The sequence below is a fragment of the Dromiciops gliroides genome, chromosome 4 (assembly GCF_019393635.1).
Source record: "Dromiciops gliroides isolate mDroGli1 chromosome 4, mDroGli1.pri, whole genome shotgun sequence".
NCBI lineage: Eukaryota > Metazoa > Chordata > Mammalia > Microbiotheria > Microbiotheriidae > Dromiciops > Dromiciops gliroides.
In genome coordinates, this window is record NC_057864.1 from 236,169,618 (window position 1) to 236,183,412 (window position 13,795).

Below are 13,795 nucleotides of genomic sequence, written 5' to 3' on the forward strand. Positions count from 1 at the left end.
CACGAAGGCGCTAATGCTATGTTTACCTCTTAGAACAGCTTTATATCCCGTAGATTTTAATATGTTATTGTCTTTATATTTTTTTATGATCTGGTTTTCGACTCACTTGTTTAATTGATTTTGTTTCCATGTAGTTTTGTAACCTCTGCTTGGTGTTATTGTTTAATTCATTTCATTTCATTAGGGTCTGAAAATTCACTACCCTAACCCAGGCCTTCTCAACCAGTCTATTATAAAAACCTTATAATAAGTCTTTCTGTCTGATATCTTTTCTCTCTGTCTGTCCTCCATATAGCTGTCAATGTATATTATGATGGGTGGCAGAGTGGATAGAATGCTGAACCTGAATTCGAATCCTACCATGGACACTTACAAGCTATATGACCCTGGACAATAAAGTGACCTAAGAGTCAAGTCAGGTTAAGGAGCATTTATTAAGTGTCTACTATGTTCCCATTACTATGCTAAGTACTGGGGATACCCCAAAAAAGGGGCAAAAAACAATCCTCACTCTTGTTAACCTGGAAATTAAGGAAACAATCAATATAGGAGAAATAAGGTCTTTAATTGGAGCAGAGGAACTATATAGCTCGTGGTATTGCAAAGCTAGAAGCTAGTAATACCCAAAGATGGGGACTAAGGACTGGGTTTATAGGGGGTAACAGAACTGAGGGAGCTATGAAACTACCCTTGGGAAAAGTAAGTTTCTCACAGACAGAAACTATTTAATATAAATGAACTTTTTTACATAATAACCTAAAGTCCCCGGAAGTAAGCTTGGGAATCTTTGGGAGGGGATAGTTTCCTTGGGGGAGATCCATAAGTCAATGACAGTCCGGAATTGACAAAGACTGGTCAGCTCCAGGCTGCCTAGGTAGGGGGACTGGGTGGGTAATCAGTTCTCAGTAAATTTTGTAGTTATCACTCTCTAGAGGCTCCAAGTTGCATGCAAAAGAGGATTTGAGGAAATGGGTAGTGCTCTCCTCCCAGTAGAATATAACTCCGGACCTGTTTGAGGACAAAGGTCTCAGTCCCCCTTCCCTTCCCTCCCCTCTGGCAAACAGATCACATGGTTCAAGTAGCCCTGAGCTGGAATCAATGAGGTCCTCTTCTGGGCTGTGTCCACATAAGGGAAGATTGAAGAAATGTCCCTGTGTTGCCTCCCCCTTTGGCTGAGAACCCAAAGAATAATTATGGAAATTATGGTTAAGAATACTTCCTTCTGGGGGCAGCTAGATGGTGCAGTGGATAAAGCACAGGCCCTGGATTCAGGAGGACCTGAGTTCAAATCTGTCCTCAGACACTTGACACTCACTAGCTGTGTGACCCTGGGCAAGTCACTTAACCCCCATTGCCCTGCAAAACAAAACAAAACAAACAAACAAAAAAAGAATACTTCCTTCTGGGGCAGCTAGGTGGCGCAGTGGACAGAGTACCGGCCCTGGATTCAGAAGGACCTGAATTCAATTCCGACCTCAGACACTTGATACTTAATAGCTATGTGACCCTGGGAAGTCACTTAACCCCAACTGCCTCACCAAAAAGCAAAACAAAACAAAACAAAACACAAGAATGCTTCCTTCTGGTTAGCTAGCTTTTGAGCATAGATTATAACCCTTAAGTAATAGGCCAGTGATGAATGGAGGATCCATTTCATGTTGGGGACTAGGGATTAAAACCAGGCCTGTGAGCCCGAACTTTGCACTTGCTGGCTGTAGCACTTATTTGCAAGTGGCCGTTCTCTCGAGAATGAAAATAAATGAGCCTTTGACATATCAACTTGTGGGGTTTTTTTCTATAAAATGGGGATAGTAATAACACCTACTTTAGATTATTGTTGTGAGGATATATGTAAAGTGTCTTGTGGGGGGAACAGGTAGGTAGCACAGTGGATAAAACACTAGCCCTAGATTCAGAAGGACCCGAGTTCAAATCTGGCCTCAAATACTTTTACTAGCTGTGTGACCCTGGGCAAGTCACTTAACTCTCATTTCCCTTCCCCCAAAAAAGTGTCTTATAGATGATAAAGTGCTATGTAAGCCATAAAGTACAATTATTATATTTCTAAATTCCTAAAGTATAAGTCTGAATATATCACTTCCCCACTCAATAAACTCCATTACTTTCCTATTACAGGAACAAATACAAATTCCTATTTGGCATTTAAAGCCCTTTACAACCTGCCTCCTATCTATACCCTTCTAGTTTAATTAATATAAATTATTAGAAACTCAGCTAACCACTCAAATAGTGTTGTGCAGCTAGAGTGTTAGCAGCTCTAGTGTTGCTAGCAGGTAGCTGCTCAAAGAATCCAAGCAAACAGCAGTGGATGGGTGAAGGCTTCTTGAAGATGGGCACTATTCTGAATGTGCCAGAGAATGCACTGAAGTGAGGTCCCTCACCTCTTTATACCCCTCAAGGGTCCCTCTGGACCAATCACATTACAGTTTTCATTTACATACATCATTACAAAAACAACCAATCACAGCATATAGAACCCACCTTCCATATATATAGTAACTGTAAGGACTAATTAGATTGTATCAGTTGGCCAATCAGACTGCCCCATTAACAACCAATCAGATTGCACTGGTCTACCAATCAGATTGTGGCACTAGACCTTAACTTTATTCTGGGCAAGAATGTCCCCCATTCTTCATTAGAGCAGTGCAGTGTTAACACACATAATCATACATAACTGATCAAAAAACAAAACTTAAGTTGGGGTTTGAACATGGGAGTCAAGTGGGGATCACCTCGAGTGCCTCAAGCGAACTCCCAGTCCAGCCCAACTCCCACAAAACCCAGTTCCCGCTCCAGGCCCTGCCCCGGCCCAAAGCTTAGGAGCCTTTGCTCCTCAGAGCGTCCGGTGCTGGTGGCCCCCTACTGGGAGGTTTGGGCAACAAAGCTGTAGAGCCTGAAACCAGACTCACTCTCTGCCTTTAGGGCTCTGAGAAGAGTCCAAATATAGTCTTTTCTCTCACTATCTTTCCAGTCATACTACAAATTATTTATTTACTTCATACTTTCTTTAGTCCAGCCAAACTGGTCTTATTGCCATGCCTTTGCACCTGGAATGTACTTCCTCCTCCCCTTCCCCTCTTAGAATTCCTGGTTTACCTCAAATCTTAGCTCAGTGACATTCCTGAGTTGTTAGCTACCCTACCATGTACCTTGTAGTCACTTTGGACATATTTTGTATTTACTCATATGCATACATGTCTTCCCCACAGAGAATATAGGCTCCACAAGGACAGGGGTCTAGCATAGCACCAGATTTGGTTGGACTTTAATAAATGTTTGATTAATTAAAGAGTACTATATGTGGAATTTCTGCTTCTTAAACATTTGTGTAGATTCTCTATGACCTGTTACTTTATTTTTTTAAATTAAATTTATTTTATCTTAAAAGATTTTTATTTAGGGCAGCCAGGTGGCAGAGTGGATAAAAGCACGGGTCTGGGTTTCAGGAGGATCTGAGTTTAAATCCAGCCTCAGACACTTGACACTTGCTAGCTGTGTGAACCTGGGCAAGTCACTTAACCCTCATTCCCCTGCCACCCCCCCCCCAAAAAAGATTTTTTTATTTTTAGTGTGTTAGCCAGCCATTTCTCAGCTAATGCACCTTTATACCTGTTACTCAAAAAAAGGAGCCTGCACTGCTTCTACAATTTAGTTCTCTCCATCGATCTATTAATTCTAACGTGTTAAGTAATTCAGAACTATTATTTCTTTATTATTAATCTTTTTATTTGGTTTGTCATATTCTAATAAAGAAATAATGAAATCTTACACTATTTTATCTTTTATTTTTTCTTGCATTACTTTCTTTTATGAATTCTACTGCCAAATTGTTTAATGGATATAAATTGAGAATTGTTACTTTTTTTCTTTCACCCTCATATCATGCCCTTCCTTCATTTTTTCTAATGTGAATTCTGCCTTAAATACCATTACCATATCTGGTTTTTAAATTGAAGTTTTATAATACACTTTAGACCAAATTAATAATTTTAATCTAGCTATGATTTTTGTATTAAATATATTTCCTGTAGTCTACATAATCATTAATTTTGTTTTTTGATCTATCAAGTAATTCTTTTTCTTTAAGTAGGAGAATTCAGACAACTCACATGTATTGTTATGTAATAAATTTTATTTTTCTTTAATTTTTTTCTTATTGTTCTTGATATTGCCCAGAGGAAACAAATCTACCTTAACCACATATATCTATTTAAACTAGTAAATAAAACAAGTTCTATTTCTGTTTTTCAGACTATTCCTTTATACTGTAACGATTGGAATAACGCCACCTGCTGGATACTAACTGTAGAAGAGTTCTGCCCATGAAGTGAAGGTCTTTGAGGGCAAGACCAGGAGTCTTTGGTATCAGGACGTGACGCGGACTAGTGGGAGGAGGAAGGAAGAGACCGGCGCTCGGTCTCACGCTCTTTCCTCTGGACTCTGGCGGAGAAGGGAGCTAGAAATGCGCTCTCCCTTTAATAGATAGGAATCTAGGCCTTTCTCTCTCTCTTTATCAAATTCTTATTCTCCTTAATAAATGCTTAAAAGTCTAACTCTTGCTAAAGCTTATAATTTATTGGCGACCACTCATTAGATATTTTAGACAGTTTAGCTAGAATTTTAACCCTTAACAGATGGCTGACCACGAAGAGGAAAGCTAAACCTCAGTCTTCTTCTGATCTTCTGGTTGGGTAAGAAATTTCCCCTCCCTCTCCCTTTAACTGCTAAGTACTGGTGTACTGGCTGTGTTTTCCTTTAAATTTTTTCGAATGGACCTTTTAAACTCCCTAATTATCCTATTTTTGATTTTAGTCTGTTTAACCAGACAAATGGGAGATAAGATCATGTTAATGCTTTGTTTTTGTGGATTTTCTATTTTTCTTTTTATTTTTGTTAAAAGAGCCAGCAACTTACTCACACAAGGAAATATCTCTCCCTCTCCCAACCATGCTTTTTCAGAGAAACCTGAAGAGATTCCCGCAGCTTTTCCCAGTTCTAACACTAATTGTTGCTTTAATTTTGCATGCCTGGAGGCAATGACCCACCCTCTAGAAGCTTTTAATCCCCTAGCACCTGGAGGCAAAGTGGGGGAAGAGGAATCCAGGCCTGAGTTCAAAATCAAGTCTGATTCAAATTGCTCTGGTCCCTCCCCTCCTCTCCAGACCCCACCCTCTACTCCTCCTATGGCCAAGCCCATAGCTTCCCCTGCCTGGGAAGTCCAGAGATCTGATGCGCATGCTCAACTTTTTCTACCTGCATTTGCAGCTTCAGGCTCAGCCCTTCCCTGGCCTGGCTGTGCTTTTGAGACAATCTTAGAAAACTCTTTAAATTCCAGATATGCTCGTTTTGTTCATAATTTTGCTAACCTGCTTTTGTCTTTAATTAGTAATCTTATAAAGCATTTGTATGGTGAAAAGCCCGACAGACAATATAGAGGGGTTAAAGAAGAAAAACTTAGGCTGAATAAGAATGACAATCAACATAGTTCAAGACTCTGCTTCTTTTGCCATGGAAGGGTATATATTTTACAGAAATGTAGAAGTAAGCAGCAAGGTATTGATATGAGTATTGGGGATTTTAGATATTGGAATCAAGAGTGTTCTGAATTCACTCAGATTATTAATGTCAGTTCAGAGGTTACATAGGATTTCTATGCTATTACATATACATTTTGGAATTAATGGTATAGGTTTATTTTCATAGAGATTTTAATGCTTTTGAGATTGTGTCTTATACTTAGTTTCTAAAACAAGGAGAATATTTGTAAAAGCTTTTTATAGTCATGCGATCAAGTTTATATTTTGTTATACTCTTATTAATATTAAGTTCATATTCATTTAGATTTCCCTAGTTTGAATTTCATTGTCTTTTATTATTCCACATGTATTTTCTTCTATTCATTCATCTATCTAATTTTGAAACATGGTTTTGATTTCATAATACAATGTTAATTCTAGGAGTATTGTGCTCCCATATTCTGAGTTATTTGTTTTTGCTATTTTTTCTCAACTGATTATTTGATCAAACTCTTTAAAGCATTTCCCTGGCAAATTGTTTGCCATGGCAAGTGTAAATTGATTCTAGAAGTATTATTTTTGATAAGCATATTCCAAAAAAAAAAAAAAAAAGAGGGGAACATTTGTAAAAGTTTTCTTTGAGATTGTGTTGTGCTTTAACTTATATTTAAATATGTTCTGATTTTTCACAAAAGTGATTGTATACTAAGTAAAAAAAGGGGGTATTATTTGAAATTGTTGCATAATTATATATTGTGTTCTGAGTCAAGATGTATTCGCATTTTTTGCAATCATTTATTATCCTCAATTTTAAATCCATATGAGACTTGGATTATGGGAACTTATCATTTAAGACATTAATTGCCTTTATTCTGAGTTATCAGATGCCAGTTGGCCAAGATGCCATCCAATCACAAGAGGAATACATGCAAGAGCAGACACTGAACTGTCACATGAGGGGAGACATGCATGAAATCAAGGTATGGCCGAGGGAACGGCTTTTGACTAATGTTGAGGTTGGATTCTCTTGGTTTAATATTTTATTTTATTTTTCCCCACAATATTGTACAGATGGCTGGAAGTATTGATCCCACCCATCTCACTTCTACACCTGGCTTCTATGCTCCCTATATGCCTGATGCCATGGACATCTCAATCCCATGCATCTGATTAAGTCTGACTCAGTTTCCTCCAATATGTTCGGTGGCATGGACATATATTCCATCCACCTATTTTAAGCCTGGCATACTGTATGGACAGTATATACTGCTCAAGTGTGGGAGTGCTCATATCCCATCATTTCTCTGTTCTTTTATGGTAACACCCATAATTATCTCAGGTGTCATGATAAATACACTGTTGAATTTGGACTTGACATCTGTTACCAATTATATTAGATTTTTAATTTCTCATAATGGCATGAGGATAATTAGGCAGATGATGCAAAAAGTGATGAAACAAAGATAAAAATTATTTTCAATAATTAATGTTGCAGCAATTGTCTTCTCAATTACCCTCCATAAGGGGGGACTATAATAATATTATAATTTTAAAGAATGGTTCAATTTTTGTTTTATTGTATGTTTCACATGTTAACAACTAAGATTCTGTATTCCCTTAGACATGTTTTTGAGAACTTTCATTGTTTGATTTGATTATTGACAAAGCTATTTTAAAGTTGTGTTAAGCTCAATTTTGTAGGAAGTTTTCCTGGCTGATTACCAGCATCTACACCTCAACCCCTGAAAAGACTTCCATTCCACGACTACACCTAGAGGACATCTAAGAAAAGACTTTCAGAGACTTTAAATGAACAGTTTTGATTTGTTGTTTTTGTTGTTTTTTTCTTTCTGTTATAATATACACCATCTGTAACATGTATTCTCTGCAGAGGCCCTCCCTTTGCAAGACTAATGTCAAAGCGTCGGTTCATGAGGACAAAAAAAAAAAAAATCGCCCCTCTGGACAAAACTTTCCTCTCTTCCTTTTCTATATTGTTGTTCACATATTATTAGTTAGCAATAGTTATTATATTCTTTTTACTGTTCCGTCAAGGAAACATTTTGTTTCTTGAGGAACAACAGGGGGGACTGTAACGATTGGAATAACGCCACCTGCTGGATACTAACTGTAGAAGAGTTCTGCCCATAAAGCGAAGGTCTTTGAGGGCAAGACCAGGAGTCTTTGGTGTCAGGACGTGACGCGGACTAGTGGGAGGAGGAAGGAAGAGACCGGCGCTCGGTCTCACGCTCTTTCCTCTGGACTCTGGCGGAGAAGGGAGCTAGAAATGCGCTCTCCCTTTAATAGATAGGAATCTAGGCCTTTCTCTCTCTCTTTATCAAATTCTTATTCTCCTTAATAAATGCTTAAAAGTCTAACTCTTGCTAAAGCTTATAATTTATTGGCGACCACTCATTAGATATTTTAGACAGTTTAGCTAGAATTTTAACCCTTAACAATACTCTGGGTTTTGATACTAGCACTTTTCTCTTTTTTTGTTTCCCATTTGTATAAGATATCTTTTTATTATTAAATATGGATATAATAACAAATATCTAATAAGAGAATATATAGATATAATAAGAGAAAATATATGGATATGATAATAAATGTGTAATAATAAGAGAATGGCTAAATAGTGGTACATTCATGCAATTTAATACTATAATGTAGTTAGGACTCAAGTAATTGGAATATAAATAAATATAATAGTAATGAAATAATATAAAGGGAACAAAAGCAGAACAATAAGGAGGAAAGGTAAATGAGAACATATATATATATGTGAAATAATATAAATACAAATGGAGATTTACAATAACTAAAACCTTATGGCAATTTAATTCGTTGGAATTAATTTAATGTAAATAGTTACAAAGCAAGTTTAATAAATTACACTGATATTTGAAATTGAAGTTCTAAGAATCATCAAAAATTCTATTTTGACTTCCAAAAATAAGTAAATAGGGTCAACCTGTCTAATGCTAGAAGATTCTACCATTACTTGGTGGAACCAACTTTTTCCCACCAAAATTGTTTTATGAGAAGGGAGTTGGTGGGGCAGGGTTGGGGGTGAAAAGTAAAGGTATTCGGGCAGCTAGGTGGTGCAGTGGATAAAGCACCAGTCCTGGATTCAGGAGGTCCTGAGCTCAAATCGGGCCTCAGACACTTGACAATTGCTAGTTGTGTGACCCTGGGCAAGTCACTTAACCCTCATTGCCCTGCCCCCTCCCCCAAAAAAGTCGGGTTTTTTTAATGAACATTACTTTTTTTTTTTTTTTTAGTGAGGCAATTGGGGTTAAGTGACTTGCCCAGGGTACTCCTGACTCCAGGGCCAGTGCTCTATCCACTGCGCCACCTAGCTGCCCCAGCATTACCTTTTAAGAACAATGTAGAATACAAGAATTTCAGAGTTCAAAGGGGTCTCTGATACAATTTAATCCAGTTTATACTAGAACAGGAATCTCTTTGTACTATATCCCTTACATATGGTCATCCATCATTCACTTGAAGTAATAAAGAACTTACTAGTTTCCAAAGGAGGCCATTCTACTTTTGGACAATTCAAATTCTTGGGAAGTTTTTCCTTGTATCAAACCAAAATCTGCCTCACTGAAGTGTCTCTTATTCAAGTTAAATATCACTATTTCCTTCAGCATAGTTATATCTTGTGCATAGTTATTTGCATTGTCTCCACCATCAAATTGTGAGTTCCTTGAGGTTAGGGATTGTTTCTAACCTTTCAATCCCCAACACTTAGCAGAGTTCCTGACACATAGTTGACACTTAATGCTTGTTGACTTGACTTGAATCAAAGGCATACAGGTAGCCTCACATTCACAACCTGGATTTAAGTCCTAATTCTGACATGCTGGCTCTATGACCCTAGACATAGTGCTCTCAGTAACTCTCTCACATTATAAACTGCAGAGTAATAGCCAAGCTTCATTGATCGGAGTCTCTCTTCATGATAACAATAAAATCATAAGTCCAATTAAAAAAAGTTTATGCTTTTTGATTTTTTAACCTCACTGTCACTGTAACTTCTCAAAGAACCCTTCCTTGCAACAAGGAAATTAGAACCAAAACTCAACACATTAACCACGTCTGACAACATCCCCCTTATTCTGCACCAGTAGTCTATCATCTCTCTAACAAGAGGAGGGAAATAGGTTTCAGTCTTTTGGAATCGATATTGATCATTGTTCTGAATTCTGGTGTCAATGTGTATATATATATATATATATATATATATATATATATATATTTCAATGTATATATTTTTCTCTTGGTTCTGCTTACTTTACTTTGTAATAGTTCAAATAAATCTCCCCAGTGTTCTCAGAATTCTCCAAATTCTGCATATTTGTTGTTTTATGTAGGGCAATAATATTCCATTACATTCACATGCTATAATTCATTTTAGGTTGAAGGACCATTCTTTGTTTCCAATTTTGTTTTGTTTTGACAAAAGGAACTATGATGTGTGTGTGTGTGTGTGTTTGTATGTGTGAAACCTCCTCATAATATCTGTCTAGTATCTACATCAAGATATGAATTTTGTTTCTCTCTCAGTATAGTGAAAAATGGTTTGTGCTTTCTTTGTTTCCCCAAATGAATTATATTATTTAGTTTTATAAAGAAACCACATGCTAGCTTGATTTGGCATAGCATTTATTCATTTAAGTAATGTGAGGAAATGGGTAATTGTCTCCTCTCAACGAGGATGTAACAGTCGGTCAGTCATACCCCTCCTGACCTGTTTTTAAGACAAAGGTCTCAGATCCCCTCCTCCCTGCTCCTGCTAACAAAATCACATGCTTCAAGGAACCCTGAGTTGGTCTCAATAAGGTCTGCTCCTGAGCTATGTCCATTTAAAGAAGGATTGAAGAATTGTCCCTGTATCACCTCCCCCATTGGCTAAGAACTCAAAGAATGATTATGGAAATTAGGGATGGGAATACTGCATTCTGATTAGCTAGTTGTAGAATGTAACCCTTGAGTAATTGGACCAATGATGAAAAAGGGGAGGGTCCATTTGCATTAGGGACTAGAGGATAAAACGGGCCTGTAAGCTTCCACTCTTTGCACCCACTAGCTGCACACTAGGGTGCCCCTTTCTTGTGAGAAGGAAATAAATGAGCCTTTGTCACATCGATGCTGAGTTCCAGAGAATTATTGAGAAGAGGATTGTTTTTCCTCATAATTTGGAGGTCCCACCAAGATTTTTGAAAGGAGCTGCAGGGGACCCTCTGTGTTCCAGCACTGTCTGACAGGATATCCCACTGAACTGTTATCAGTGGTCCAGCAATTGTTGGAGCCCAGAGAGGCACCCCCCACCCACCCACTCCTGAGCCTGAGGAACTCAGTGGAGATGTCCCAAATGCAGGGTGGAGCGTGCTCACAAAGGAGGTAAGAATTTATCAGACCAGGGAAGAACCTCAACCACATGAGTCTGTGTGCATGGATCCCAAGGGGAGGAAAGGGCTGTTGAGTACTCCTTGGGTGGTTGCTCTGGGGGGAAAAGGCAAAACTCTAGGTGTGCCAAGAGGTTTGAGTCCATAGGCATCGGATTGAGGGAGCTATAGGGAGGGTAGTTCCCGAGAATTCAAAGGGTTTGTTAGAGACTGTGTTGAAGGAACTAAGTAAGATGGGGAATGCCACCTCTAGTAATGCAGAAAAAGAAGAAAGTACATTTCCTGAAATTCCCAAAGACAGCCCTTTGGGAGACAAATCAGAAATCTTGGATAAACTTGAGAGGTATAGAGGAAAATGCAAAAAGAGAATGATAAAATATTGTTGCCTAATATGGGCTGGGGTTCCCCTCGAGGGAGGTTCAGTCCTTTGCCCAAAATTTGGGTCTAGTGAAAATCGGTATGCCAAGCCTTAAATGTATATGTGAATAGTAAAAATCCCCAAAACCAACAAGGGGAATATGCTAAATTATGAATGCCTGTTTCCCCTATGGAATAAAGAAACTAAGGATGTGGAGAATAGGTTAAAGTGGGATCCATTAGAGTACTTGCCCCCTCCCCTCTATGCTCCCCTACCCCCAGTTGTGGGAGAATCTGGAATACAAGAGGGGGAGGGGGCCTTGAGTTCTACAGCCCCCTCATCCTCTGAAACCCTTCCTAAACCACATGGAACTCTCCAGAGAGAGCTCTGACAACTCCATAAGGATATCCAGAATCTCCTTCTGGGATCAAAAGTAGAGGAACCCAGTGTCAGTGAAGAAGAAAGATCGTTCCCATTAAGGGGAGTTCCATTAGGAGGGGGTGAAATAGGTTATGTAGATGCTCCATTAACCAGCCTAGATATAAGAAACTTTAAGAAAGAAATGAGACCCTTATTGGAAGACCCCATTGGATTAGCAGAGCAGTTTGATCAGTTTCTAGGTCTCAGTATATATACCTGGAAGGAGTTAATGGCAATCATGAACATTCTATATTCCAGGGAGGAAAAACAGCAAATCAGAAGGGCAGCAATAGAAAATTAGGAAAGGTGCCATGTGCCTGGCCCAGGGATAGTCCTGGCCAGAAATTCCCAAATGTAGATCTAGGGTGGGATAATAATGATGAGAATCACCAGAATCATATACAGGACTTAAGGGAATTGATAATACAGGGAATAAAAGAGTCAATGCTTAAGAGTCAGAAATAAAGCTTTTGAAATACAGCAAGGGAGGGATGAGTCCCCTTCTGTGTTTTTAGAGAAACTGAGAGATCAGATAAGACAGTATGGGGGTATATACCCTGATGGTAAGCTAGCTCAGGGAATGTTTAAATTAAACTTTGTAACCAAGTCCTGGCCAGATATTAATAAGAAATTACAAAAAGTTGAGGGGTGGAGTGAGAAGTCATTGGAGGAATTATTGAGGGTAGCACAAAAAGTGTTTATAAGCAGGGAAGAGGAGAAACAGAAGCAAAAAGCTAAGATTATGGTGTCTACAGTGACCGAAATTATGGGAAAGCAGGAAATGAACTATAGTAAGAAAACTAGCCATCCCCCAAGGGGATTTCCCAGGAAGTATCAAGGGAACTGTGACCAGTAGTTTAAGGGAAGCAGGGAGAGGAAGCCTGTGGAGGAGGGGCACTGAGAGAAAACCCTCACCTGCTTCAAGTGTGGAAAAATTGGGCACATGCAGAGGAATTGCCTGATTAGTGAAAAGGAGGCCAAAGTGCTCTCAATGGAATTTGATGATTAGGGAAATCAAGGGTTCTTTATTCTGGGCCCCTGCCTGGAACTCTTGATAAATATAAGGGTGGGGCCAAAAGTCGAGGAGGTGATTTTTCTGATGGATATAGGGGCCACCACTCTTTGGCAGTCATTCCACCTGGAATGACTCTGATGCAAGATAAATTAATGATAGTAGGAGTAAAAGGGGAAACCATCCCTGTATCTTATTTTGAACCAACCAAACAAGGAAATTTATGGGAGACTTCTGTACATCCCTGGAGAAGGAGGGAATCTGTTTGGGAGAGATTCGATAGTAGAGATGGGAGTAAATCTTGAGGTACGGGGAAACAAAATTATGGCTAGGCTATTAACTTTGAGGGAGGAAGACGAGAAGGATATTCAACCTTCTGTTTGGGTGAGGGTTACCGGAGGAAGCTGCAAATTACCCCCATTAAGATTAATCTAAAAGATCCCTTCACAGTAGTAAGGGTCTGGCAATATCCAATCTCACTTGAGGGAAAGAAAGGGTTGACCCCCATAATAGAGTGACTCATAAGAGATGGCCTGTTGGAGCCATGTATGTCCCCATTCAATACCCCAATATTGCCTGTCCGAAAATCAAATGGTTCCTATAGGTTGCTACAAGATTTAAGAGCTATAAATAAAATAGTAGAAACCAAACACCTAGTAGCCCCAGACCCCTATACACTACTGATTAAATCCCCTTTGAGAGTGAATGGTTTAGTGTAGTAGACTTGAAGGACATATTCTGGGCAAATCATTCCAGTATCTTTACCAAGAAAACCCCAAATGGAATGGCTGAACAAGTTGTGGTATGTATATAAATGTAACAGAATACTAATTGTGCTGTAAGAAATGATGAACAGGTGGATTTTAGAGAAACCTGGAAGGATTTGCATGAACTGATGATGAGTGAGATGAGCAAAACCAGGAGAACATTATACACAGTATCAACAACATTATGTGTAGATCAACTGTGATAGACTTGATTCTTCTCAGCAATACAATGGTCCAAGATATTTCCAAAGGACTCATGATGGAAAATGCTCTCCAACTTC